Source organism: Archocentrus centrarchus, chromosome 14 (genome assembly GCF_007364275.1).
Source record: "Archocentrus centrarchus isolate MPI-CPG fArcCen1 chromosome 14, fArcCen1, whole genome shotgun sequence".
Lineage (NCBI taxonomy): Eukaryota > Metazoa > Chordata > Actinopteri > Cichliformes > Cichlidae > Archocentrus > Archocentrus centrarchus.
Window position 1 is genome coordinate 5,959,735 of NC_044359.1, and position 25,763 is coordinate 5,985,497.

At 42.1% G+C, this 25,763-nt stretch overlaps 1 protein-coding gene and 1 long non-coding RNA gene across 2 annotated transcripts in view; one reads left to right on the forward strand and one right to left on the reverse strand.

Annotated features, from left to right (window-relative positions):
* sgcd (sarcoglycan, delta (dystrophin-associated glycoprotein)) overlaps window positions 1-25,763 on the reverse strand; it is a 193,126-nt gene that overhangs the window by 67,512 nt on the left and 99,851 nt on the right. The gene's annotated exons all lie outside the window — the stretch shown is intronic.
* On the forward strand, window positions 10,330-10,950 carry LOC115792512 (uncharacterized). Its single transcript, XR_004021038.1, has 2 exons — window positions 10,330-10,435; window positions 10,901-10,950. It is a non-coding gene; the product is annotated as an uncharacterized LOC115792512 (long non-coding RNA).

Consider the following 25,763-nt stretch of genomic DNA (forward strand, 5'->3'; position numbering starts at 1 on the left):
CATGACCATATGTATAACATGAGCAATGGCGTCTCAAAACTACCCCATATAAGATGATTAAATGTTTCTGAGTGTATTTTAAACACTGCTTCAGTGGAAGGGATACAGCTTTACACAAGGGTACAAGGAGTTGGGCCAGTGTCCCCCTGGTAACCAACTGGGTAGGTGAAAATGGTTGCAAAGAGGTATACGGTGCCACACTCAACACCTCTTTGCGATTGCTTTGGTTGCTAGCAGATTGCTGCTGCTGCCAGTAGTTTGCACGGAAGCATGACCAACTACTCACTAAGCAGCTGTGAAACTACAAAGCATGCAAGTCACACAACTTTTACTTTGAAGAGTCAGTCAGTGAATGTAGACAAATTGGCATCTTCCATGTAAACTGCAGGGAACTGCAGTAATCTCAAGATGGTAGGGCTGTAACAATGACGTTGACTACAAAAATTAGTCGATGTGGAATTTTAACATTGACGCATCATATTTTAAAACCATCCATCCATTTTATTCCACTTATGTGATTTTGTAACTGCAATACACTACAGGAAAAATATGATGGCAGTGTTGCCTTCATTGTCTGCCAATACCAACAATACCTGCAAAGAAGAACATAACATGAACAACATGAGTGTGGAGAAAATTAAAGAAAACGGAGACAGACTGTCAAAGGTGTGGGAGCATTTGACAGAAACTAAAATAAAGCTGACTGCAGACCGTGCAGAGCAGAGCTTTCCTTGCACGGCAGCATCGCTGCAGTGCAGAGCGTTTAAAACGCTGGCACCCTGGAGCTGTGACGTCAGCTCTGGATGGGTACGTTAGTGCGTCGTTGATACCTGTTAATGTTTGTACAGGAATGTTTCTGTTAGTTTACCTGTCAGAAACAAGCTCTCATGGATGATGTTTGCTAAGCGCCACCAGTGTGAAGGACAACAGGAGCAGCTACATTGGCTACTATTTTTTTTCCCCTGCTATTAATAATATCATCGTTCATTCTGAATAGTAAACCTCTGTATGAACTGAATCGTCTGTAAACTTTTCAGCTGTTTTGGACAGAAAAATCTTTTTGATTTAATTTGAAGTCTTATTTGAACTTTTGGATAGAGGTCATTTTTATTTATTATTTAGTTTCATTTAAAAATAAAAATTGCATTCACTTTAATATGCACTGTTTATTTGATATTTATTGTGATGGTCACATTAATGTTAAAAATACATTGGATTAGTTTCAAACTCGTATTTTTATGGGTACTGAGAAGAGAACAAGGTGATGTTAACAGGTGGGCAGGCTTGAACAGGTGAGGTAAGATTAAAATAATCAGTGACTAATCGATAAAATAATTGACAGATTAGTCAACTACCAAAATAATCTTTTGTTGCAGCCCTATAAGATGGCACTGATGAGATCAGCAGCCGTCGTACCTGCTCTGACACTTTCTCTGTATATATTATTTTTTCCCTTAATTTTTGATTTTATAATTTTGCCTGCTCTGTGTCATATCATGTATGATAGACTCTTTAGAACATTGGAATATGGCACTCTGGCTGTATTCTGAGACCTTTTTCTCCCAACCCGGCTTGGCCTTAGGACATCCTGCACCAATGGGCCCACTCAGACAAAGGAGGGCGCGGGGCCTCCAGGTCACGCACAAGGTCCTGAGGGAAAAGAGCCGGCGTAAGAGTGGCTGAGGTGTAAAGCACACCAAACGCCACTGCCGAGCATCCCGCTGGCTAATGTCCAGCCACTGGATAACAAACTGGATGAACTCAGGGCCAGAGAGACATACGGGACTGCAACATCATCTGTCTCATGGAGACACTGCCTACAACTCCGGCCTCGCCTCTGGGAACTACAAGGCTGCGTCATACAACACCCGCAGAGCGGTGAAAGAGGCTAAACATCGCTGCGGCTGCAGACTGGGACAGCAACTACAACATTCTGACTCCAGGGGACTGTGGCAGGGACCATGCACCATCATGGACTACAAAGCACCACACACACCTCCGGCAAGTGCCGATACTTCTCTAGCTGATGAACTTAACAACTTCTTTGCCTGCTTTTTGTCGGGAAGCTGACAGCCCGCTGCACTCCCAGTCAGAGGGGCAGAGACACTCACTGTGATGGCGCGTGACGTGAGGAGGATGTTTAGACGTGTAAACACCAGGAAAGCGGCTGGATGAGACGGTATTAGCGGACGTGTCCTTAAGAACTGCGCTGACCAGCTGGCACCTGTGTTTACACTGATATTCAACCTCTCACTGAAACTGTGTGTGATTCCCCCCCTGCTTCAAAAAGTCCATCATAGTCCCTGTCCCAAAGAAACCACACCCCAGCAACCCGAATGACTTCAAGCCCATGGCGCTCACCTCTGTGGTGATGAAATGTTTTGAGAGACTCAATAAGACGTTCATCACCTCCTCACTGCCCACCACCCTCGACCCACTACAGTTTGCATACCAGCCGGACAGATCCACAGACAATGCCATAACCTTCCTCCTCCATAAGACCCTTTCCCACATAGACACTGGTAAGGGGAACTATGTGAGAGTGCTGTTTGTAGATTACAGCTCAGCATTCAACACCATAGTCCCCTCCAGACTGGTCTCTAAACTGCTGGACCTGGGCCTGGGCCCATCCCTGTGCGGGTGGGCTTACAGTTTTCGGACCAGCAGACCACAGGTGGTACAAGTGGGTCACCTCACTTCATCCCCCCTCACCCTCAACACCAGATCTCCCCAGGGCTGTGTGCTCAGCTCTCTGCTGTACTCACTGTACACCCACGACTGCAAAGCCACATCAGAGTTCAATGTCATCATAAAGCTTGCTGACGGCACGGCTTTTGTGGGACTGATCTCCCACAATGAAGAGACAGCCTACAGGAGGGAGGTCTCCCACCTAGAGAACTGGTGCTGGGAGAACCACCTTCTGCTCAATGCCAGCAGAACAAAAGAACTGATTGTGGACTTTGGCAGGAAGCAGCAGAAGGACTACCATCCACTTTTCATTAGTGATGCTGAGGTGGAAATAGTGGACACTTTGAAGTACCTACGAGTGACCATCTCACAGGACCTGTCCTGGACTCATCACATTAACAGCACTGTGAAGAAGGCCAGACAGCGTCTCGACCTCCTCAGGCAGTTGAGGGACTTCAATCTCCCACTCAGCAGCAGCTAAGCTACCATGGTAGCTACTTAGCTACTCATTTCTAGAAATCTGGCCGAATTTATTAACCCTCCTAAAACCTTACTACCCAGGGTTGCAGTTGCAGTCTTACACGCGTCTCTGCAGCTTCTCTCCTCCTGCCATCCCCCCAAAACTCCACCCCCATAGAGATGGTGCCTGCTCCCAGACCACCAAAAAACAAAGCTAAAATCAATTAAAAACTATTTAAGCATAAGAATTCAAAAAGAAAAAATAATATAGCATCCTCAACTGCACCAAAGAGTAAAACAGTTAAATGTGCATTATTAAACATTAGGTCTCTCTCTTCCAAGTCCCTGTTAGTAAATTATTTAATAATTGATCAACATATTGATTTATTCTGCCTTACAGAAACCTTGTTACAGCAGGATGAGTCAGACTATCAGAATGCTCGAAGCACAGGTCGAGGAGGAGGAGTAGCTGCAATCTTCAATTCCAACTTATTAATTAATCAAAGACCCAGACAAAGTTTTCATTCTTTTGAAAGCCTGACTCTTAGTCTTGTCCACCCTAATTGGAAAATTCAAAAACCTGTTTTATTTGTTATTATCTATCATCCACCGGGCCCTTACTCAGTTTCTGTCTGATTTCTCAGACTTTTTATCTGATTTAGTGCTCAGTTCAGATAAAATAATTACAGTGGGTTATTTTAACACCCATGTAGATGCTGAAAATGACAGCCTCAACTCTGCATTTAATCTATTATTAGATTCTCTCAAAATGTAAAGGAGCCCACCCACCACTTTAATCATACTCTGGATCTTGTCTTGACATATGGCATAGAAACTGAAGACTTAACAGTATTCCCTGAAAGCCCCCTCCTGTCTGATCATTTCTTAGTAACATTTACATTTACTTTAATGGATTACACAGCAGTGTGGAATATGTTTTATTACAGTAGACATTTTTGCTGTAACTAAGTTTAAGGATATAATTCCTTCATTATGCTCTTCAGTGCCAACACAGTGCAGAGCAGCTACCTAAACTCTGCTCCCAGTGAGGTCGATTATCTCATCAATAGTTTTACATCCTTTCTGTGTACAACTTTGGATACTGTGGCTCCTCTGAAAAGGAAAGCCTCAAATCAGAAGTGCCTGACTCCATATGTATTAAAGCTATCGCGCTACAATGGTTTGAATCATATTTATCTAATAGACTCCAATTTGTTCATGTAAATGGGGAGTCTTCATCACACGATAGGGTTAATTATGGAGTTCCACAGGGTTCTGTGCTAGGACCAATTTTATTTACACTATACATGCTTCCCTTAGGTAGTATTATTAGAAAACATTGCATCATTGTTGCATTGTTATGTAGACGATACAAGCTTCACCTATCCATGAAGCCAGATGACACAGTTTAACCAATCAATTAGTTAAACTGCAGGAATGTCTTAGCCCTATAACAGCGGCCATTGCCGCTGAAGCACCCGTTAACTGCCCTTACTTGCAATGAACAGCTGGTCAACACAGAGCGTATCACTGCTGAGGCAGAGGAACTTTAAATTACCATAATTACGTGATTGTTTGTCCTATCGGAAGAATTCAAACAATTTCAGAAAGCTTAGAAATTGCACTTCATAGCCAATATAGGATTATTACAGTAATTGTTGCTGGAAGTCAGCAAACAGCAGCACTTTTGAAGTACGTTCTGTCGCTGGTGACAGGTTCAGTATTAAAGGCTTAAAGACATACATGTAAAGGCCTGGATGATCTCTAATTTCCTGCTTCTAAATTCAGATAAAACTGAAGTTATTGTACTCAGCCCCACAAATCTTAGAAACATGGTGTCTAACCAGATACTTACTCTGGATGGCATTACTTTGGCCTCCAGTAACACTGTGAGAAATCTTGGAGTCATTTTTGACCAGGATATGTCCTTCAATGCACATATTAAACAAATATGTAGGATTGCTTTCTTGCATTTGCACAATATTTCTAAAACTAGAAACATCCTTTCCTCAGAGTGATGCTGAAAAGCTCATTCATGCATTTATTACTTCTAGGCTGGATTATTGTAATTCATTATTATCAGGCTGTCCTAAAAGCTCCCTGAAAAGCCTTCAGCTGATCCAAAATGCTGCAGCTAGAGAACTGACAGGGACTAGAAAGAGAGAGCAGATTTCTGCCATATTGGCTTCTCTTCATTGGCTCCCTGTTAAATCTAGAATAGAATTTAAAATTCTTCTTCTCACATACAAGGACTTGAATAATCAGGCCCCTTCTTATCTCAAAGACCTTATAGTCCCATATCACCCTAATAGAGCACTTCGCTCTCAGACTGCTGGCTTACTTGTGGTCCCTAGGATACTTAAGAGTAGAATGGGAGGCAGAGCCTTCAGCTTTCAGGCCCCTCTTCAGTAACTTTTGTCCTGTCTCTCTCTCCTCAGCCCCAACCGGTCACAGCAGATGACTGCCCCTCCCTGAGCCTGGTTCTGCTGGAGGTTCCTTCCTGTTAAAAGGGAGTTTTTCCTTCCTACTGTCACCAAGTGCTGCTCATAGGGGGTTGTTTTGACTGTTGGGTTTTCTGTGTAATTATTGTAGGGTCTTTACCCATAATACAAAGCACCTTGAGGTGACTGTTTGTTTTGATTTGGCACTGTATAAATACAATTGAATTAAATTGAATTCATGTTGTTGACATATTAGGGCAAAAGAGTTACAGAGAGGGGCTTTATGATATTTCTATTTTCAAATCACTCCATAAATCTGTTTATTTTGTTTTTTGTTTTTTGTTTGTATTGTGCTGTGTGTGTATTTGTGAGTATATTCCTAGTCTATGTAGCTACTTTTTGTGTTTAAAGTACAAATAAGATCTTGCCAACTGTGATATGTGCTATATTGCATTAATTTCTAGAAGTCAAGCTCAAATTTCTTTTTTCATTTTCTAGATATATAAGACTCAAAGGAGGGGATTTGGGATTGCTCTTTTTTTTTTTTTTTTTTAATAAATAGCTCCATAAATTAAAAAAAATGCAGCCATTGCCATGGTTTTAGGAGTAAAAACAATCTTTAAATCAGGCTATAACTGATATATGACCAAACTCTGTGAGAACTTTCCGAATATAAATAGGAATTGCACTTGAAAGTTTGGTGGGTGTACTGTAAGTGCTGAAGTGGGAATCTCTGGCTTAAAGTGTGAGGGAAACTCATTCTGGGAAGTCAGCCTTTGAAGATACAGTACCAGTCAAAAGTTTGGACACACCTTCTAATTCAGTGGTTTTTCATTATTTAAAAACTAAATAATAAATAAAAAAACTAAATTCATCCAAACTATGAAGAAATATGGAATTATTTAATAAACAAAAAAGTGTTAAACAAACCAGAATATGTTTTATATTTTAGATTCTTCAAAGTAGGCATTTTCTCAGTCAGCTTCAAGAGGCAGTCACCTGGAGTGGCTTTCATTTAACAGCTGTGCCTCGTTAAGAGTTAATTTCTTGCCCTCTTAATTTCTTTGAGACCATCGGTTGTGTTGTGAAGAGGTAGAGAGAACTGTAGGACTGACCTGTGTATGGTCAGTCTTGCTAACACCCTCTTGTCTGAATATGGTCACTTCTAGCTCCAAAATACCAAGATGGTGATGGTAAGATTTAGCTAAGGTGGAAGCATCAAAATGTGAGCCCATGATTCAATGGGTGAAGCCACGGGGGTTATAGCCCTCTTGTACATAGTCTATGGTCAAATTGTCCACAGGGGCATCAACATCCTGTGAACTGGAGTATTAATGTAGACAAAGCTTTGTTATCTGCCATATGGAGGTGAACATGGAGCTTCATGTACATGCATAAGACACCACCGTAAATGACAAGCAATTCTGATCTTTCCCATCTTGACTTTCGACACGTGTGTTCGATTTGACAGCTTCGGAGGTTACATCTCAGACAGGTGACTGCATTCATAGAGTTATTTTCAAATGTGTTAATGGTTACCAAGGGAGGAGGGAACCTGTCTGACCCATTACCAGTGTTTCCTTTCATGTGCTTCTTAACTGCGCCGTAATCTGTCCTCATCTGCTGCTCAGTCGATGCGAGGCCTGCAGACTCGGATCGATGTGGCCCACCTGCATACACACTCGCCGCCTCCTCGCTCACTCTTTACCACTCTGCCCCCCCCCACACCACCACACACACACACACACACACACACACACACACACACACACACACACACACACACACACACACCAGCTTCCTCTCTCTCTATTTGCTTCGTAAACATGTACAAACAGACTGCATGAGGGATCGATAAAACCCATCCTGGGGCTTTATTTCCACTTCCTCCAGGCAAAATATCACACCTCCTCCTTTGAAATTATTTCATCAGGAGGTTTTCAAAAATGTGACCTCACTGATAGTAAAACTTTCTGTTTCTCTTTTGTCCCCTCCTTTATCTCTTGTTCATTCTCCTGTCTTACGTTCATCTAACTTTCCTTTTCCATCTTTTCTTGTTTCTCTCCTCTGTCTGTCACGACTCCCTCATCCCTCACCTTTCTCTTCATGTACTCCTCTCTTCCTCTTCTTTTCTTCTTTCTTCTTACTTTCTCTCCCTACTTTTCTACTTCTGCTACTCACAATCCCTCAGAAAATCCCCACTTATATTTCTCGACCAACTCTGTCACATCCTTTTTTGGTCATTTTCATTACAAAATGCCTCTCCTTCCTCTCTAATCCTTTTTTTTTTTTTTTAATTTGTCCTATCATTGTTTTCTTCCCTCTTGGCTCTCTCATTCTTCACCTCCCACATTTCCATCCTTTCCCTGTATACACACTCCACATATTACCATTCATCGCCTCTGTTTTTCTATCTCTTAAGGCTACTTGGGCCCACATATCCCCTCTTTGCACTTTCATTCACTCCTTGTTTATTTCTTTTATTCCTGTTGTTCCTATTTGACATGTTCTTCCACACTGTTTCCCACAGAAATAGAGATAATATAGCAATAACATTTATACCTAATGACAATAAAGAACAGCTTCCTTTCAGGGGAATCCCTTGGATGGACTCCATCTGCTCTGTCTTGGAATACAGCTGATGATGATAGTTCTTATTTTGCACTGTTCATTGTGCAAGATGTTAAACAGTTTTTCTACCTGCTGCTAGTAAGAGAAGTGGTTAAAATGTAATTTTCCAGATCAGAGTAAGGACTGCTGTCACCATCTGCAGTCCAAGATTGTGGAGTTGGAGTCCGTTCGACCAAGGGAAGAGAGATACTAAGAACAGGCAGCTGATGGATGAACCTGGCCAGCCTGCTGGTACAGAAAGATGAGATTGTACTGAATAAGGAGATTGTTCACTAGTAAACGAGCTGCTTGGTCCCAAACCTCCTTGTTCACAGCCCATCTGTTCCCTTACAACAGATGGGCTTTCACGCTTTACTTCTTCGCTAGCTCCCTCTTATGTCCCCTATTCTTCTACTCTTCCATCCTTGCGTCCTTCATTTTTCTTCCCCTGTTTTTTCTGCCTTTGACTTATTCTTCTGCAGCGTTTTCCAAAGAATTAGATTCTCTTTCTGGTAGTAGCATTGGTGCACCTGCACTTGTATGTAAAAACACTTTCTTAAATACTAGCAGAAATTATCAGCTGTGTCTCCAGTGACGCTCAAGTGAAGTCCACAGTCATGAGATGCAGTTGGCAAAGGGAGTCCTCGGTCTGCTATTGTGAATTTGTTTTAGAGGGACTGGAGCCAGTTACCCTCCTGCTGCTGATTCTTGTTTGATTGCCCCTCCAGCTTACTGCAGATCTCCAGAGCAGAACAAGGACTACTGTGACCAACTGGTGCTCATGATACTGGAGTTAGAGTCCAGTTCTCCAACACAGGAGAAGCAGCTTAAAGACATCGAGAGCCACCACAACAGTGGCCTGGTCAATCTTCCAGTAAGGAAATATGAGACAGGATGGACCAGATAAAGTAGAACAAGGGGACTCAAATAAAAAAATATATACCTGTGTAGTAATATACTTGGGTGAGTTGGCAAAATTAAGCCTGTGTTTATTTATTTTTTGCATTTTTGGCCACAGCGGCTTTTATTGACAGTGGAGAGAGACAGGAAATGGGGGAAAGATACGGGGGAAGACACGCGGACAAATTGGCGATGGGCCAGGACGCAAACCCGCGCGGCATGTGGTTGCCGGTTTCACCACTAAGCCACCCAGGCGCCCCAAAATTAAGCCTATGTTTAGGAAACACTGTTCTATTCTTCCTCTACTCCAGTGAGTGTCAACTGGCAGCCCGTGGGCCACATCCAGCCCGCAAGTGGCTCGACGGATTGGCGTGTACCCGAATGCGGTCACAGCCCCTGTATGTGTCCGTCCCTCGGTTGTCACGAACCGCGCGGCCTAGTATCTACTGTCCTGTCATTGTTAAAGTAAATTTGCTGCCATTTTGTGCCATTGCGGTTGTACTATGTGAATCTATGTAGAAATCTTTTTATCACAGTCTGATATTTGCGCCTTTTGCCTTCATTCACACTGGGCAGAGGACGGACTGAAGATTTTACTGGTTTTGCCTCAAATCAAAACATTATGTATTAAAAAGTAGGTAATTTACTATACTTACATTTTTGGAAAAAACGCATCTCACCTTTGCCTGTGAAATGAAATTACTGATCTTCACCATAAAATCCAGATTTGGAAAAAATAAAACGCTCTTTTAAAAGAAAAGTTTCCAGGCAGATTTAGAGGGATTTGCATCTGAACTCTTCATGCTTCTATATTCATTTAAAAATCAACAACAAAAACACCTTCTCAAAAGCAGATTGTGCAGAGACAAACTCGTTGCTCTCATTTAACGTTTTACTGTTTCCGTGCTCGTTATATCTATAATGAAAACAATTACACACAATTGTTTCCATAACAACCGCCAACATAACAGAGACGAACACATAAGTGCAAGACTTGCACATCACACCATTAAAAATAGTATAAATCTGAAAGGAAAATTGATATATCAAATGATAATATATTACTTTGATTTTACTTTATGAAAGCGTCTGGCCTTCACAGTGTCTGCCAAGAAAAATTCCGGCCCTTGGACAAATGTAGTTGATGACCCCTGTGTTGGTATCACTCCCTTCCACTAGAGGGCTCCAATCATTGTTTACATTTTTTGGGCGGTCTGACGTGCAAGGAAGAAAGAGACACGATAGCCTTTTCAGCTACAGAGAGCCAAACAGAAAAAACAAAGCAGACAAAGATTAAACCTGTCACTTAACTATCCAAATAACATTGCCCCAACGTGGTAAGTTGATCTGATTATTGTCAAACATTTGTTTAATTGTGTAAACGGACGTTGTGTTGTTTTGAAGATGTAAACTATCGTTGTTTTGCATAAAAGTGAAATACGTTTTCCCGCATGGGTTTTCAAAGGAGATATGTCGCTGTATTCAATCAGAATATCCGTGAGATGCACAAATTCGGTTTAATTCTGTGTTTAGATCTGTAAGATCCTCATAATGTGTAATCTGATGTGTTGTTGCATTTGTTTAGAGTATAAAGCTAAGCGTCTTGACAGTTTATCAACCTGGAAAATGTAATGTTAGAGATTGTAAAGTGTTTAAATGCTGAATTTGAATCTCAGAGTTATAAGTGATTAATCTAGCACAACCTTAAATGTGAGTTATTCAAACGGTTTATAGTGAAAGGTTCTAAATTTGTGTTTATTTGTATTATGATCTTAAATATTGTAATTTCATTTTATTTACAGTTTAACCGGCTGTCATTAGGCTGTGTATAGCCAGAGGGCAATAAAAAAAACAACTACAACAAAACAACAAGTTTATGTTATTCGTAACATAAAGTTAAACACGACGGCAACATGTCCAACAAAGAAGAGTCTGAGGGAGAAGCAGACCTCGCGACACTGAGGAGAAGGCGAGGACAAGCCAAAGCAGCCATAACTAAAATGATTACAGCTGCAAATATAAAGATAAGAGAAAATGAGCCTGAAGAGTTGAAGGCAGTACTGGAGAGCCTTGACCTAGCTGTCACTCGACTCCAGGAAACACACAGACTTTATCATGATAGGCTCACTGATGATATTGACAAAGAAGAGTCGGAAGCCTATGAGAAGGTCATCTTGATGAGTGTTCATGAGGTGCGCCACGATGCTTTAGCCTGGCTGCAAGAAGTTAACACTCCTGGTGAAGTTGATGATCAGCTAATTGCTGGTGAATTGGACATCATAAATCAAACTCCTCCAGATGACACGGATGATGACAACCCCATGTCAGCTGAGCTAGAAAACCTACGTGCCTTATGAAAGAAAGAACAAGAAAACTTTGAGCTATTGCTTCGGCGCAACAAAGAGGAGTTTGAACTGGAACTCCAGCGAATGCATCACAAGGCCGAGCTAGATGCACAGATATTACACAATCAACAAAAGATACAAGCTGTAACAACAGATCTATATTCTACACCTAAGGCTGGCAAGAGCCCATCAACAACACGACCATCACTGTCACCAATATCAGAAGATTCAATCTCACACCTGCTTGAATTATCAAGGCAGCAGTATCAAGCCCAAGTGGACTCCCTGAGGCTCCCACCAACTAACATGATAAAGTTCAATGGTGACCCCCTTCAGTACTGGAAGTTCATGAGGCTTTTCACCACAATGGTGGACAAAGAGTCTGTTGCTGCAGAAGAGAAGTTAACTCGTCTACACCAGTACACTGAAGGAAAAGCTCAAGATGCTGTTAGTCACTGCTTATACAATCCCGATCCCAGTGCAGGCTTCAAGGAAGCACTCGAGCGACTAAAAACAAGATTTGGAAATCCTCATACCATCTCCCAGGCTTGGGTTGAGAAGGTTTTGAACTTTAAAGAGATAAGAGACAATGTGCAACTCAGAGATTTTGCGGACCAACTGAGAGGCTGCAAAGATACACTTTCTGCTATGAAATGTGAGGAAGAGCTCAGTGGTCGCCGCACATTGGTTGAAATCATCAGTAAACTACCACCAGATCTCAGGTCCAAATGGTTAAATGTAAACTACGATATCACTAAGGGGGGACGTCTACCTAAACTTGAGGACGTTGTCAACTTTGTTGAGACAGAGGCTGAGAAGAGATCTGACCCAGTCTTTGGTGGCATAGTGAGTTACAAGAAGCAGGAGAAACCAAGCAATGTTATGTTATCCACCAAAAGCTCAAAGAAACCTCGGCCAAACAACTCTGCAAATGTTAAGGCAGCTGCAGTTCAAGAGAACAAGTTTACACCCACCAAACGGCCAGTTAATTCAAAATGTCTAAAGTGTTCAAAGCTCCACTTCCTGAACCAGTGCCCAGCTTTCCGATCACTGACTGTGCCAGAACGCCTCATGTTTGTTCAGGAGAAGCACCTGTGCCAAAACTGTTTCATGATGGGTCATAGTGCTGAGGTATGCACACGCAATTGGGTATGCAACGTACCTGGCTGTGGACAGAAACATAACAAATGGCTACACCCAAACCACACTAACAAGCAAAATACAGCAGCAAGTCAGAATGCCACGGGTGACAATAAAACAACTCAACAAACACAATCTACCCAATCACCTAACGTCACTTGTGGATTTGCTGGTGCTGGAAATGGTAAAGTTTGCTTGTTGTTAGAGGCAAAGCTAGCAACATCAGTTCTTTCACATATGCATTGCTTGATCCTGGAGCCAACACAAGTTTAGTGTCAGAAGAACTTACAAAGAAACTCAAGGTCAAAGGCAAACCTGCAAGGCTGGATCTTGACACAGTAGGAGGCAGCCAAGAAGGCATATTTACTCGATGTGTGAATCTTGAGATAGACTCTCTACATGATGGCAACATGTATACACTCAATGGTGTGAGAACCCTAAGAAAGTTAAACATAGGTCTCAGCTGCCTTGCCACACCTGATGAGGTTGCCAGATGGGATCACTTAGCAGGCATTCCTATTCCCAGTGTTAACTCTGATGATGTGCACCTCGTCATTGGACAGGATGCCCCACGCCTTCTCAGAGCTGAAGAATATCGTGTAGGTGGAGATAATGATCCATATGCTACAAGGACAGTGCTTGGTTGGGCCATAAATGGACCAATTGATTACAAGGAAGGCGGAAAGAATGTCAAGGCCTATTTCCTCAAGTCAGATCACAGTCTGCAAATGCAGGTGGAGAGGTTTTGGAAGCTTGATGACCCCACCCAAAAGGACAGCCTATCAATCAACGACCAGAAGGTGATTAAGCAGTGGGAGAATTCAGTCTCTAAAGATGGCTCACACTACATCTTAGACATACCTTTTAAGAACGAAGCTGTGGCGCTACCAAACAATGTCAACTTAGCAGCACACAGACTGCAACTCCTGGAACGTAGACTGACAAAAAATGCAGACTTGCAAATGAAGTATGTAGAGGCAATGAAGTCAACCATCAACAATGGCTATGCGGAAGCAGTCCCTGCTTCGTTTCCTGACCGCAATGATGGCAAGGTATGGTACCTCCCGCATCATCCAGTGATTCATCCTCGCAAGCCAGAAAAGGTACGGGTCGTCTTTGACTGTGCAGCTAAGTACGATGGAGTATCGCTCAATGATGTTGTTCATCAAGGACCAAACTTAACAAACAAGTTAATAACTGTGTTAATTCGATTCAGACAAGGTCCTATTGCTATGATGGCAGATATCGAAGGCATGTTTAACCAGATTTATGTAATACCAGACCACAGAGACATTCTGCGATTCCTGTGGTGGAAAGACCATGATCAAAGGAATGAGGTAGTTACCTACCGTATGACATCTCACCTCTTTGGCGGAGTGTGGTCTCCAAGTGCAGCAAGTTTTGCCTTAAGAAAATGTGCATCTGACCATGCACATCTGTATGATGCAGACACCATCTCCACTGTTGAAAGAAACTTCTACGTGGATGATTGTCTGAAATCTTCTGACTCACCTCAACAAGCCATCCATCTAGCAGCGCAGCTGACCAACCTACTCAAGCAAGGAGGCTTTCACTTGACCAAATGGACAAGCAATTCTGCAGAGGTCCTGAAGTCCATCCCAGAGCAGGAACATGCAAAGCGCTCACCGTCATTGGACCTGGATCAAGATCCACCAATGGAGAGAGCTCTGGGTGTGTTATGGGACATAAAAAATGATTGCCTCACATTCAGTGTGAATGTTAAGGGCAAACCCAGCACCAAAAGAGGCATGTTAAGCACAATAAGCTCGGTCTATGACCCCCTGGGTTTAGCTGGCCCATTCATTTTACGAGGAAAGGCACTATTCCAGTCACTGTGTCGCATGAAGCTAGGCTGGGACGAAACCATTCCAAGTGAGATTGCTGAGCAATGGGGCCGGTGGTTGGATGACCTGCCAAGACTTTGCAAGCTACAAATTCCTCGATGCCTTAGACCAACAGTCTATACTGTACCTTCAGTCACCATGCAGCTCCATCACTTCAGCGATGCGTCTGAGTTGGGATACGGTGCCGTCTCCTATCTCAGGCTCGTTTGCCATAATAACATATACTGTAACATCATCATGTCCAGGAACAGGCTGGCTCCAGTCAAAACAACCACTATCCCAAGACTAGAACTGGCGGCGGCGGTGGTAGCAGTGCAGCTTGACCTGAAAATCCACCAAAGCTTTGAGCTACCCCTACTGGACTCCGTCTTCTGGACTGATAGCACCATTGTGCTGCATTACATCAGAAATGAAGATAAAAGGTATCAAACCTTTGTCGCAAATAGAATCTCACAGATCCGTGAAGTTTCAGCAGCCTCGCAATGGAAGTACGTCTGCACAGAGCACAACCCTGCAGATGATGTTTCTAGAGGATTATCAGCTGAAGAACTCGCAAGCAAGGAGCGCTGGCACAAAGGTCCTGCTTTCCTTTGGCAGAGAGAAGAGTTTTGGCCTCTCCAGCCGGAACTAGGTGGCTTACCTTCAGAAGCTGAGATCACCAAGCCACTGAGGGTTGATAACTTGAGGAAGTTAGCACCAGTACGCCTCAGTGATGGACTACTTCGAGTTGGAGGCAGACTCACCAATGCTCCAATACCTGAAGCAGCAAAACACCCAGTGATCTTGCCACAGAAGCATCATGTCAGTGAACTCATCATATGGCACTTCCACAAACTCACAGGTCATTCAGGTGCTGAGAGGGTCCTCTCTGAGATTAGGCAATCCTTCTGGATTGTCAGAGGACGCATCACAGTGAAACGAGTCCTAGCACGGTGCATACCATGCAAAAGGCACAGAGCTCCAATCAGTACGCAGTACATGGCCGACCTACCAGCTGATCGTGTGACTCCAAGTCAACCACCTTTCACCAGTGTTGGAGTCGATTACTTTGGTCCCATTAACATCAGAAGGGGACGCAGTGAGGTGAAGAGGTATGGTTGCCTGTTCACTTGCCTAACAACCAGAGCCATTCATTTGAAGGTAGCGCACAGTTTGGACACAGATTCCTTTATAAATGCTCTTCAGCGTTTCATGGCTCGTCGGGGAACACCTCAATTGATGCGCTCGGACAACGGATCAAATTTTGTTGGTGCCCGCAGTGAACTACAGAAAGCGCTGGATGAATGGAATCATCAAAAGATTGAAGAACATCTGCTCCAAAGAGAAACACAATGGAAGTTCAACCCCCCAGCAGCCTCACACATGGGAGGTGTATGGGAGAGGCAGATCCGAACAGTGCGTTCAATCCTCATGGGCCTTACAGGACAACAGACTCTGGATGATGAAGGATTAATGACACTCTTCTGCATCATTGAAAAAATTGTCAATGGACGACCACTAACAAAGCTGTCAGAGGACCCAAGAGATGGTCAGCCTCTGACTCCTAACGATTTGCTTCTGTTAAGACCTGAGTGTTCTCTACCCCCTGGTCACTTTGTGAAGCAGGATCTGTACCGTCGACGCTGGCGCCAGGTCCAGTACTTGGCGGACATTTTCTGGACTCGATGGACAAAGGAGTATTTGCCTAGTCTACAGCAGAGGCAGAAGTGGACCCACCATTCCAGAAATTATCAAGTAGGTGATCTTGTACTAGTTCTGCATGAATCAACACCTCGCAGTCAGTGGCCCCTTGGATTGGTCATTGATGTCAATGTTGGAGCTGATGGACTGGTACGTTCAGTACAAGTAAAGACACAAACAGGTATTTATACTCGCCCCATCCACAAACTATGTTTGCTGGAAGGGAATATGGACAAGTAAGCTCTACAGACTTTCAGCTTGTGTTTTCCATGAGACTGTTACAATAGTTGTTAGCCGTGTGTTCAAGATTAACAGTTATTGCTCTAAAGTGCATGTATTACTGTATTATTACATAGTCGTTCACCAATTTTACTTGGATGACCATCTGTTGAGGTCATCGGGGCCGGGATGTTGGTATCACTCCCTTCCACTAGAGGGCTCCAATCATTGTTTACATTTTTTGGGCGGTCTGACGTGCAAGGAAGAAAGAGACACGATAGCCTTTTCAGCTACAGAGAGCCAAACAGAAAAAACAAAGCAGACAAAGATTAAACCTGTCACTTAACTATCCAAATAACATTGCCCCAACGTGGTAAGTTGATCTGATTATTGTCAAACATTTGTTTAATTGTGTAAACGGACGTTGTGTTGTTTTGAAGATGTAAACTATCGTTGTTTTGCATAAAAGTGAAATACGTTTTCCCGCATGGGTTTTCAAAGGAGATATGTCGCTGTATTCAATCAGAATATCCGTGAGATGCACAAATTCGGTTTAATTTTGTGTTTAGATCTGTAAGATCCTCATAATGTGTAATCTGATGTGTTGTTGCATTTGTTTAGAGTATAAAGCTAAGCGTCTTGACAGTTTATCAACCTGGAAAATGTAATGTTAGAGATTGTAAAGTGTTTAAATGCTGAATTTGAATCTCAGAGTTATAAGTGATTAATCTAGCACAACCTTAAATGTGAGTTATTCAAACGGTTTATAGTGAAAGGTTCTAAATTTGTGTTTATTTGTATTATGATCTTAAATATTGTAATTTCATTTTATTTACAGTTTAACCGGCTGTCATTAGGCTGTGTATAGCCAGAGGGCAATAAAAAAAACAACTACAACAAAACAACAAGTTTATGTTATTCGTAACACCCTGCTCTACTCGTTGCCTGCTTTCCTTCTTCCCACCCTTCCCGTCTATCTACTCTCTCATTTTTCCTCCTGCTTTCTGTTTTTGGTTCTTTTTTTCATAAAAATCAATCAGAAATTTATGAAGCATGCAGCAGGATAAATCAGTGGTGTTCAGAGGACTCATGAAGATTCGTGTGATAATATTTCACGTTGGCTGGCGACTGTTACTGATAAGGAATGGCAGCAGTGGTGAAAAAGGGAGAACTGAGTGAGGAGGAGGAAGACAGGAAAATGGGGGCTGGAAGAAAAATGCTGTGGATGAAGAAAATGCCCTAAGTGAGGAGAGTAAATAAAACAACAAGAAAATGGAAAAGAAATATTAAGAGTCGTTACAAACCCTGTAATATACACACTTGAATTTCTGGGCACTTGCTATTGAGAAGTCATTTTGTTCATCCACACCAAACCCACTGGTGGGTGGCCGGGAATTGTGGGTAAAATAGGGTATTATGAAGACTTGGAGAGATACAGAGATATTACAGTGCCAGTGGGGAACCCTCGGTGCTGCAGAGCTTTCGCACAAATCTTATTGTATGTACAATGAGCTGCTGCCGAGATGAATACCACAGCGACATGCTGATACCGAGAGTGAAACCCTGCAGTGTACTGCGGCTGCACAGGCCAGACTGGTGCACAAATAGCTGTGGAAGTTTATAAAACACCTGTGAAATCAGAAAGGAAGGTGGGGAAGGGAGCAGGTGATCCCATAAAACTGATGGAGGAACTGTCCCTTCTTAGGCTACTGTAGATTAAGTCATTGCTGGAAAAACTGAAGAGTCACGGGATCAGAAAACTACTGAGCCTGACGCAGAAGATGATCCTGGTAAAGTTGACCATGAAGAAACACAAAGTTAATCATTTTCTTAAAGCAGATGAGCTAAGATTGCTTGCAACATGTTGGCAGCCTGTCTATGTTGATAAATTATTGACTCAGTGAGTGCACTTGCTTTGAGTCGGACCACAACTGTTTGTAGACAGGTTGCCGCCAACCAGGTGACCTGTGCAATCACTTTGTGATTGAAAATGGTCGCTGCGGCTACTTGTAATCAGTTGATGAATGCGAAAAAAAAATCCAGTGCAATCACTGGATAACCACTGATTTTTTTTTGTGGTTGTAAGGAGGTTACGACAGCTCAGGTCGAGAGGTTTGGAGACAAAGAGAGTCAAGACAGAGATGGTTTAGACATGTGCAGAGCAGGGATAGTGGATATATTGGACAAAAGATCCTGAAGACGGAGCTGCCAAGTTGGAGTAAAAAGGAGGACCATAGAGAAGGTTCATGGATGTAGTGAAGAAGGCCGTGCGGATGGTTTGTGTGACAGGAGGAGGATGCTAGGGATAGAATGAGATGGAGGCAGATGATCCACTCTGGTGACCCCTAAAGGGAACAGCTGAATAAAGGAGGAGAAGAACAGCAGTAGTAAAAGAACAGCAGTGAACATATTAAAATTATTCACATCTAATTTTTCACGTACTGTGACATGCTACAGAAGACGTATGATTTAAATGTGTACATGTATTCATATCATGATACATTTTACAGTTAATTAAAACTAATATTGAACACCCCCCCCCACACACACACACAGTAATACATTAAACTCCTCCAATCACTACAGTTTCATGGTTGCTGCAGCCCACAGAGGCTATGAACAGAAAATTGGAGTTGCTCTGCAGCCTGTCAGTCAGGTGATGTGGCTGCTGAGCTGCTGGAAGAGGTGACAGCAGCAGTCTAAACCGCTGGGGAGGCTCTGATGTATTTTTCTATTAGGTCTATAACCCAACCAACCATCTGTTCCAAAAACCTTCCTCTGGGAGACCGTACCGGGCCATTAAGACCACTACTACCCGCCACCTTAAAAGCCTCTTCACAAGAGCTGTCAACCCTTTCTGCCAACACACACGAGCAGCATGTACACATATATCTCCCCAAAGGCAATCTGAGCACTACAAACTGTCTCAGTAATTGCACCAAGTATTGTATGATTTTAGTATTACTGTATTATTTTAAAAAAGGCAGCAACCACTTCATATGTTGGCACATTTACTGGCATTTCTTTCGTGGATTTACACGAGTGGTTGATGAACTTTTTGACTTTAATGAATGACAACAGTCACGATCTGGCATCGTCTTCGGAAGTAACGTAGAAAAAGAAAAAAGAAACAAAAAACAAATTCTGTGTGACAGAGTGTGACGGCATATAAAAGACTGACGTAGCCACCGCGACACCACTCCTGTGGCTGAGAGCTGTCGATCACAAGGTACCTAAAATAAATTCAGTTTTCCTTCTAGTTCAACAACAGTGCATCTCAAGGAGCTTTATATTTTAAGGTAAAAGACTCTACAGTATTAGAGAGGAACGATCTCTGAGCAGTGCTTGGCAACAGTCAAGAGGAAGAACTCCATTGTAACAGGAAGAAACCCCCTCCAGCAGAAGCTCAGTGAGGAGCAGCTATCTTCCTGTGTCCGAATGAGTGAAAACGGGCAAAAACACACAGGGTTTGAAAAGATGATGGATGAGAAATGCATCATGGGTCCCCCAGCAGCCTGAGTCTATAGCAGGAAAACTAAGGGATGGTTCAGGGTCTCCTGATCCTAACTATAAGCTCTATCATAACGTAAAATTTGAAGACTTAACACCAGAGAGTGTCTGTTTCCTGAATCCCAACTGAGAGCTGGTTCCACAGCTAGTTCTACTTTTAGAAACTCTAGGAACCACAAGTAAACCCGAGGTTAGAGAGAGAAGTGCTCTATTGGGATTGTTGTGATTATGTGGTACTATGAAGTCTTTAAATATTATAGGGTATGATTATTTAAGACCTTTCAGTGTGAGAAGGGTTTTAAATTCAATTCAAAACAAAAACTAGCATATTAATAATGCTGAACACAACTCACAAAGTTGTCTTGGCCATCAACAAGATAAAGACATGCATAGTAATGTGAAAGTCTTCAAGATGTCACCTGGAGACCAAGAGAAGGAGGTCTAAAATGCATTTTGAGTTGGCCATGAATGAGCAAACATTGCGCAGAACCACAGAGTATAATCAGACCTCAGCTGTCACTTCAGTTCAAGGTAACATCATGACATGTCGTGACTGCAGACAAAAGAAAATACAGTATGTCTGAACACGACCAGAGAAGTTCCAAAACAAGACAGGGTTGTGTTTTCAAAGAGTTGTATTATTTATTCAGCCTTTGTGTTATAGATCAGGATGTGTGACACTTTCTGAAAGCTGTATTTCTCTCCCGGGAACAAAACAGGCCATTTTAATTAAGATTGTGTCTGCACATTTACAGTGTGTCAAAGCAATTCAAACACCATCCAAAGTTAATTGTCTAGTGAGATGAAAGACTGCGAGCAAACTGCAAATGTCAGGCTGCATTCAAATCCATAATTAACAGAAATGTCGTGTAAATGGTAAATCACTTTCGATAACAGTGCAGTTCTGTAATAAATATGTTCATAATCCCAAAAAATAAACTGATCACAAAGGAAATCTTTGGATAGTGCAAAAATGTGTTTTGGTTTTTGTCACTTTTTTTTTCAGTGACAGCAGCAGCTGCAAAGGCTCCCAGCCATGTCACCCCAGCATGATGTGGTAATGTTCTGGTCATATCAGGAATGTTTATTCCCCCCAAAATTTCAGCTGGTTTGAGGTCAGATGACCGTGGAGGAGAGTCAGCACTCCCTGCTCTTCTTTGGTCTGCAAGCAGGTGTTGCAGAGTGAACGCTTGTTCACAAATATGCAGGCGAGAGGGTGGAGCACGTCTTGCACGTGTCCAGCTCCAGAGGAACAAAATAAACTCCCTCCACTATGTTGCTACAACTCTGATATGCTGTTGACTGTGAAATGCTGCCCTTAGCCCATCTAAAAGTCTGTTCTTGTTTCACTGAGAAGTAGTTTGTTGGCAGCTGTGCATCCTCTGAGACCACAACCAAACACGCTTATTTTAACAGGTGAACAATGCCTGCAGGTTAGGTTTCTTCAACAAGTCTGTTATCAGTTGATTCACCTGAGTGTCATCTGAGCTCTGCTTCGAAGGATGTATATGAACTGAGTGAAATGTAACATGTTCAGTGTAATTAAATCAGTTATATCATCTGAAGTTTACATATCAGAACTCCTTATGTTCTTAAATGGGGCGTTTTCTGCCTTTCAATATTTTCTTGTTATATATCCTGTTCCAGTTGTAGATGTTCATACTAAAGATGGCCAAAGGTTTTTAAAAATGAGGTAAGTAATCTTTCTACATCAAATGCTTGGTTTCACACTGTTTTTCCTAGTCTTGGCTCTCAGGTGACAGAGAGGGTCTCCTTTATACGGTCATTTCACCCTCTGTTTGTCGAGGTGCAGCCAGCTGAAAGAAAGTTGGCTTAGGTGAACTAAAACAGCTGGTGTCAGTAGTGGATGAATTGAGGGGCTACATCAAGACCGGGAAGAAGATAAATAAGGATTATTATGAACTGAATCATGCAAAGCACCAGTAGACACCAGAAATAAAAATATGGAGCAGACTCAGAAAACTTGCCCAGAGCTCTGGAGCAGTGTTTTTTTTTTGAAGGTGATAAGGATGTCACCTGAAAATGCTTTTTTGGTTGTGAAGAAAAGTTTGCTTGACTTTTCTAGAAAATAAAAATAGGATAACGGTGGCTCTGCTTTAGTTTTTAACCAACAATACCCCAAAGTACCATGCTTCTTCATTCACCTCCCAGGATTCTTGTTACCGGAGCCCAGTGTGAAGCTGGATTATGCTATAGGTGAAACTGTGAGGAGTCAGAACCAACCGCTGGAGGTAACATAATATCCCTAAAACAGTGACAGCAAAATAAGGTTTTTCATCACTAAAATAAATTCAAGTTTCAGCCAAGACTTTAGTGCGTGTGACCTTGAATGGAGACAGAGGATGAACTGAAGGGCTGCACCAAAGTAAAAGATAAATAAGGCTATTTTTGAACTGTGAGTCATGAAAAGCCAGTAGAGGTGGAAATGAGCACTTTTCATTTCACTTTAAATGTTTCTAAAGCCTCACAGTTTGTGATCACTTTCAAATTAGCATGTAAATATAACTGATTTTTAGGTAGCAGCTAAGTATTTATTTACTGTACGGAAGCATGCTTATATGCAGTATGTATGTATGTACATATTTTAGTTTTGTGCATATGTGTTATTTTACCAGACCCTACTGAACTTCAGTTATTTAAAAACGGAACCTATTTTCTTTTTATTAATGATATCTTTCCTCAGCTGAAACTTTGTGACGCAGTGGGAGACTAAGAGCAATTGTAGCAATTTAGTTACCCGTGAAGCACATTTTTCCCCTTGTTTGCAGCCCTTCATTAAATTCAATGGCTGCTATTAGCTACAAGCCAGATTTAAGAGCAATATGTCGAAATTGTCTTCTGAAATAACGAACCTCCTGCAAACTGCTGCTGAAGACGCTCAAGGTGGTCCAGTTCAGGGAAATTGGTGCCATCCGTCTGCCTGAAGTGCATCTTTTTCCCTTAACCAACCAAATTACATAAATTTGTATCTGAGGAGGCCACAGGACTCACTGAAAATAAATAGCTTCTGGTCTTGTCTGCTTCATACTCATCTGGAGGTTCAGCCATCACCTTACTTTTTAAATGCACTTTCCATCCCCTGTTCTTCCTGAAGTTTATTGACTCAAATTATTCTTCTGCCCTTTTATTTCTCTTCTTTGCCCTTCACAGTTATCTATCAACCTTTACTCTCTTCTTCTTTACCTCCACCTCTGCCCAGCTGTTCCTCTTTTGCTTTGCCTCATCTTCTGTCTAATTTCTTCATTATAGTTCCCATGGTTAAACCCAAAGAGAAGGCAGAGACTAGGCAGATGAAGGTGAATGTTGGATTTGATGGAGCGCTGATGAGGGTCTAGGGCCTGGACTGGGCCTTGGGGGGACCTCAGGCTTTAGTCTCACAACAGGACAGTGAGATTGCACATTATCATGAAATATATTTAGCTCTCCTCCATCTCATTATACCAGGTCAAAGAGAGCTGGAGGAGAGTCTGGGCAGAACAGAGCAAAACGAGCCACTGGACACATTTAACGGGGGCGGGGGCGAGGAGCCTGCAGTGCTAAAAGACGATTAAAATCCTTCCATAACATGAAAGAAAAGAAAAAGAGAAAATGTCTTATCTCTAAATGAATACACTGTGTTTTTAAAAATGTTGCTTTGGATAATTATATGTATGATATATGGATTTAAGACCCATATGACTTATATTAGTATTATTTTAATATTCTATATCCCCTTCAGTGCCCCCATACACAATTGTGTACATCACTTTTTATAGTTATATATTGTATTGTAATATTCTTTTCAGACATCTCCTACCTAAAAAGATTATGCAGGCATAATGAATTTTTTCCCATCAAAATCCCTGTATCATTTTCTAGTCAATAAATCTCCTGAAATACCTGAAACATGCTTAAGTTATCAGACTTCTTATCTCTGGTAGTTGATGTAAGCATTTAAAACTGTTAGTTTTGGCACATCCATCTAAATTTGATGTCTTATTCTGTTACTCCCCACAATTCTCGACCACGTCAACCAGATAATCAGTCTCGACTAGACTATTTGAAAGTTACATAAAGGGTGGGGTACACCCAGGAGAGGCTGACAGTCCAACGCAGGGCTTCACAGAATAGTCAGAATATTATTTTCTCTTTACCACAACAGACCGCTACAGCGTGATGTGATCTTTCCATCTCTCACTCCACTTGTGAACAAGACCCCAAGATAGTTGATCAGCAGCAGCACATCTCCAACCTGGCCTGTTGAACAGATGCACCTCATTAACCAAGCTATCTTGCTAGCACTGTTAGTTGATTGTTGCCCTGCGTTATCCTGTCACCCAAATAAAGTCACTTCTGGCTTCAAGGAAAACAAAATGGAAAAGCTAAAAATCAACCCAGTGAGTACCTATAACCATCTTACATAAATACAGTCGTGAAAAAGAAAGCTTTCACAGGCCTATGAAAACCTTTACTGCTTCTATACAAATTAAGAGGGTAAGCAGCTGCTGATCAAATGCATTTGATTAACTGGTAATCAGCGAGTGTGAACACCTCTATAAAAGACTTTCCAGGAGTAGATGTCTCATCCAATTCAACCCAAGGTCAGACTGTGCAATACTTAGAGAAGCTGCAAAAAACCTGAGAGCTATATTTCAAACTCTACAGACTTCACTTAAATGTTAAAGTTGATGACAGGTTTGTAAAATTGGCTCTGAAGAAACCACAAGACTTCTGGAACAATGTCCTTCAGACAGACGAGACCAAAGTGGAGATGTCTGGCCATAATGCACAGGGTCATGTTTGGAGAAAACCAATCACAGCATATCAGCATAAACACTTGCACGCTGGTGCAGGAGTGATGATCTGGGCATGTTACAGGCAGTGTTTCAGTGGCCCAATCGAAGTCCAAGCCGCAACCTGATTGAAATGCTGTGGAAGGATCTTAAGGGAGCCATGCATTAAAAAAATGAAGCCACGCTGGAAAGAAGAGTGGGCTGAAATTCTTCCACAAGAGTGAGAGACAGAGACAAGCTGTTAAAGGTGGTTATTGAATCATGGGCCGTACTTGGTTTTTCACAGGACTGTGTACTGTATACTCTACAAACCTCTGTGAGCACTTCTTGGCCTGTTGAATCAATGGTCTGAAACAGACTGCTCACAGTCCTTAATTCTCCCTTTTTAAAAATCACAATTTTACTTTCTCTGGTAATAAATAAATACATGAATATATACAAACAATTATACAGCCCATTTATGTGGTCATTTTTAAAGCACAGACAACAGACAGAATGGAAGAATATGTCTTAAAACTTGTCCGCTCATTTATTTATATTAAAATCCTCACTGCGTATCCCTCCCTTTCAATCAGTGCCTGTTGTAATGATAATGAGAAAGCCATATGGCAGACACAAACACAAATGAGGGCAGCACTCGGGCAAATGACAAGTAGCAGGGTATTTACACAACAGCAACAAAAAAAAAGAGAATCCATCCTGACAATTAGAACACGATGTGTAGGTGGGACGACTGGTGTTTGCTGTGTACTTGTTTGCTTTCTTGTTTGTGCATTAATCAGCACCTCCGCAGCTGTTCAAGTCAAACCCGGGAAACACGTGGAAGGGGAAGGACGGCGATGTGTGTTTGTCAGCCTCAGGACTCGGGCTGATGAGCAGTCACGCGATATGATTTAATCTTACAGACAAGAACATTACCAACAGTTTGAACATAAGAAATATGAAAATATTAGTTCAGTGCTTGTCATGATCCTGGGCCAGTGGCCCGGCATTTTGAGTTCTTTTAGTGATGTTCTGTTTTGTTGTATCTTCTGGTTGTTAGTTTTTCTTAGTCTAGTTTCTCAGTTGTTGTGGTTTTGTATTGTTTTGGTTTTTTGATAATTATAGGTATTT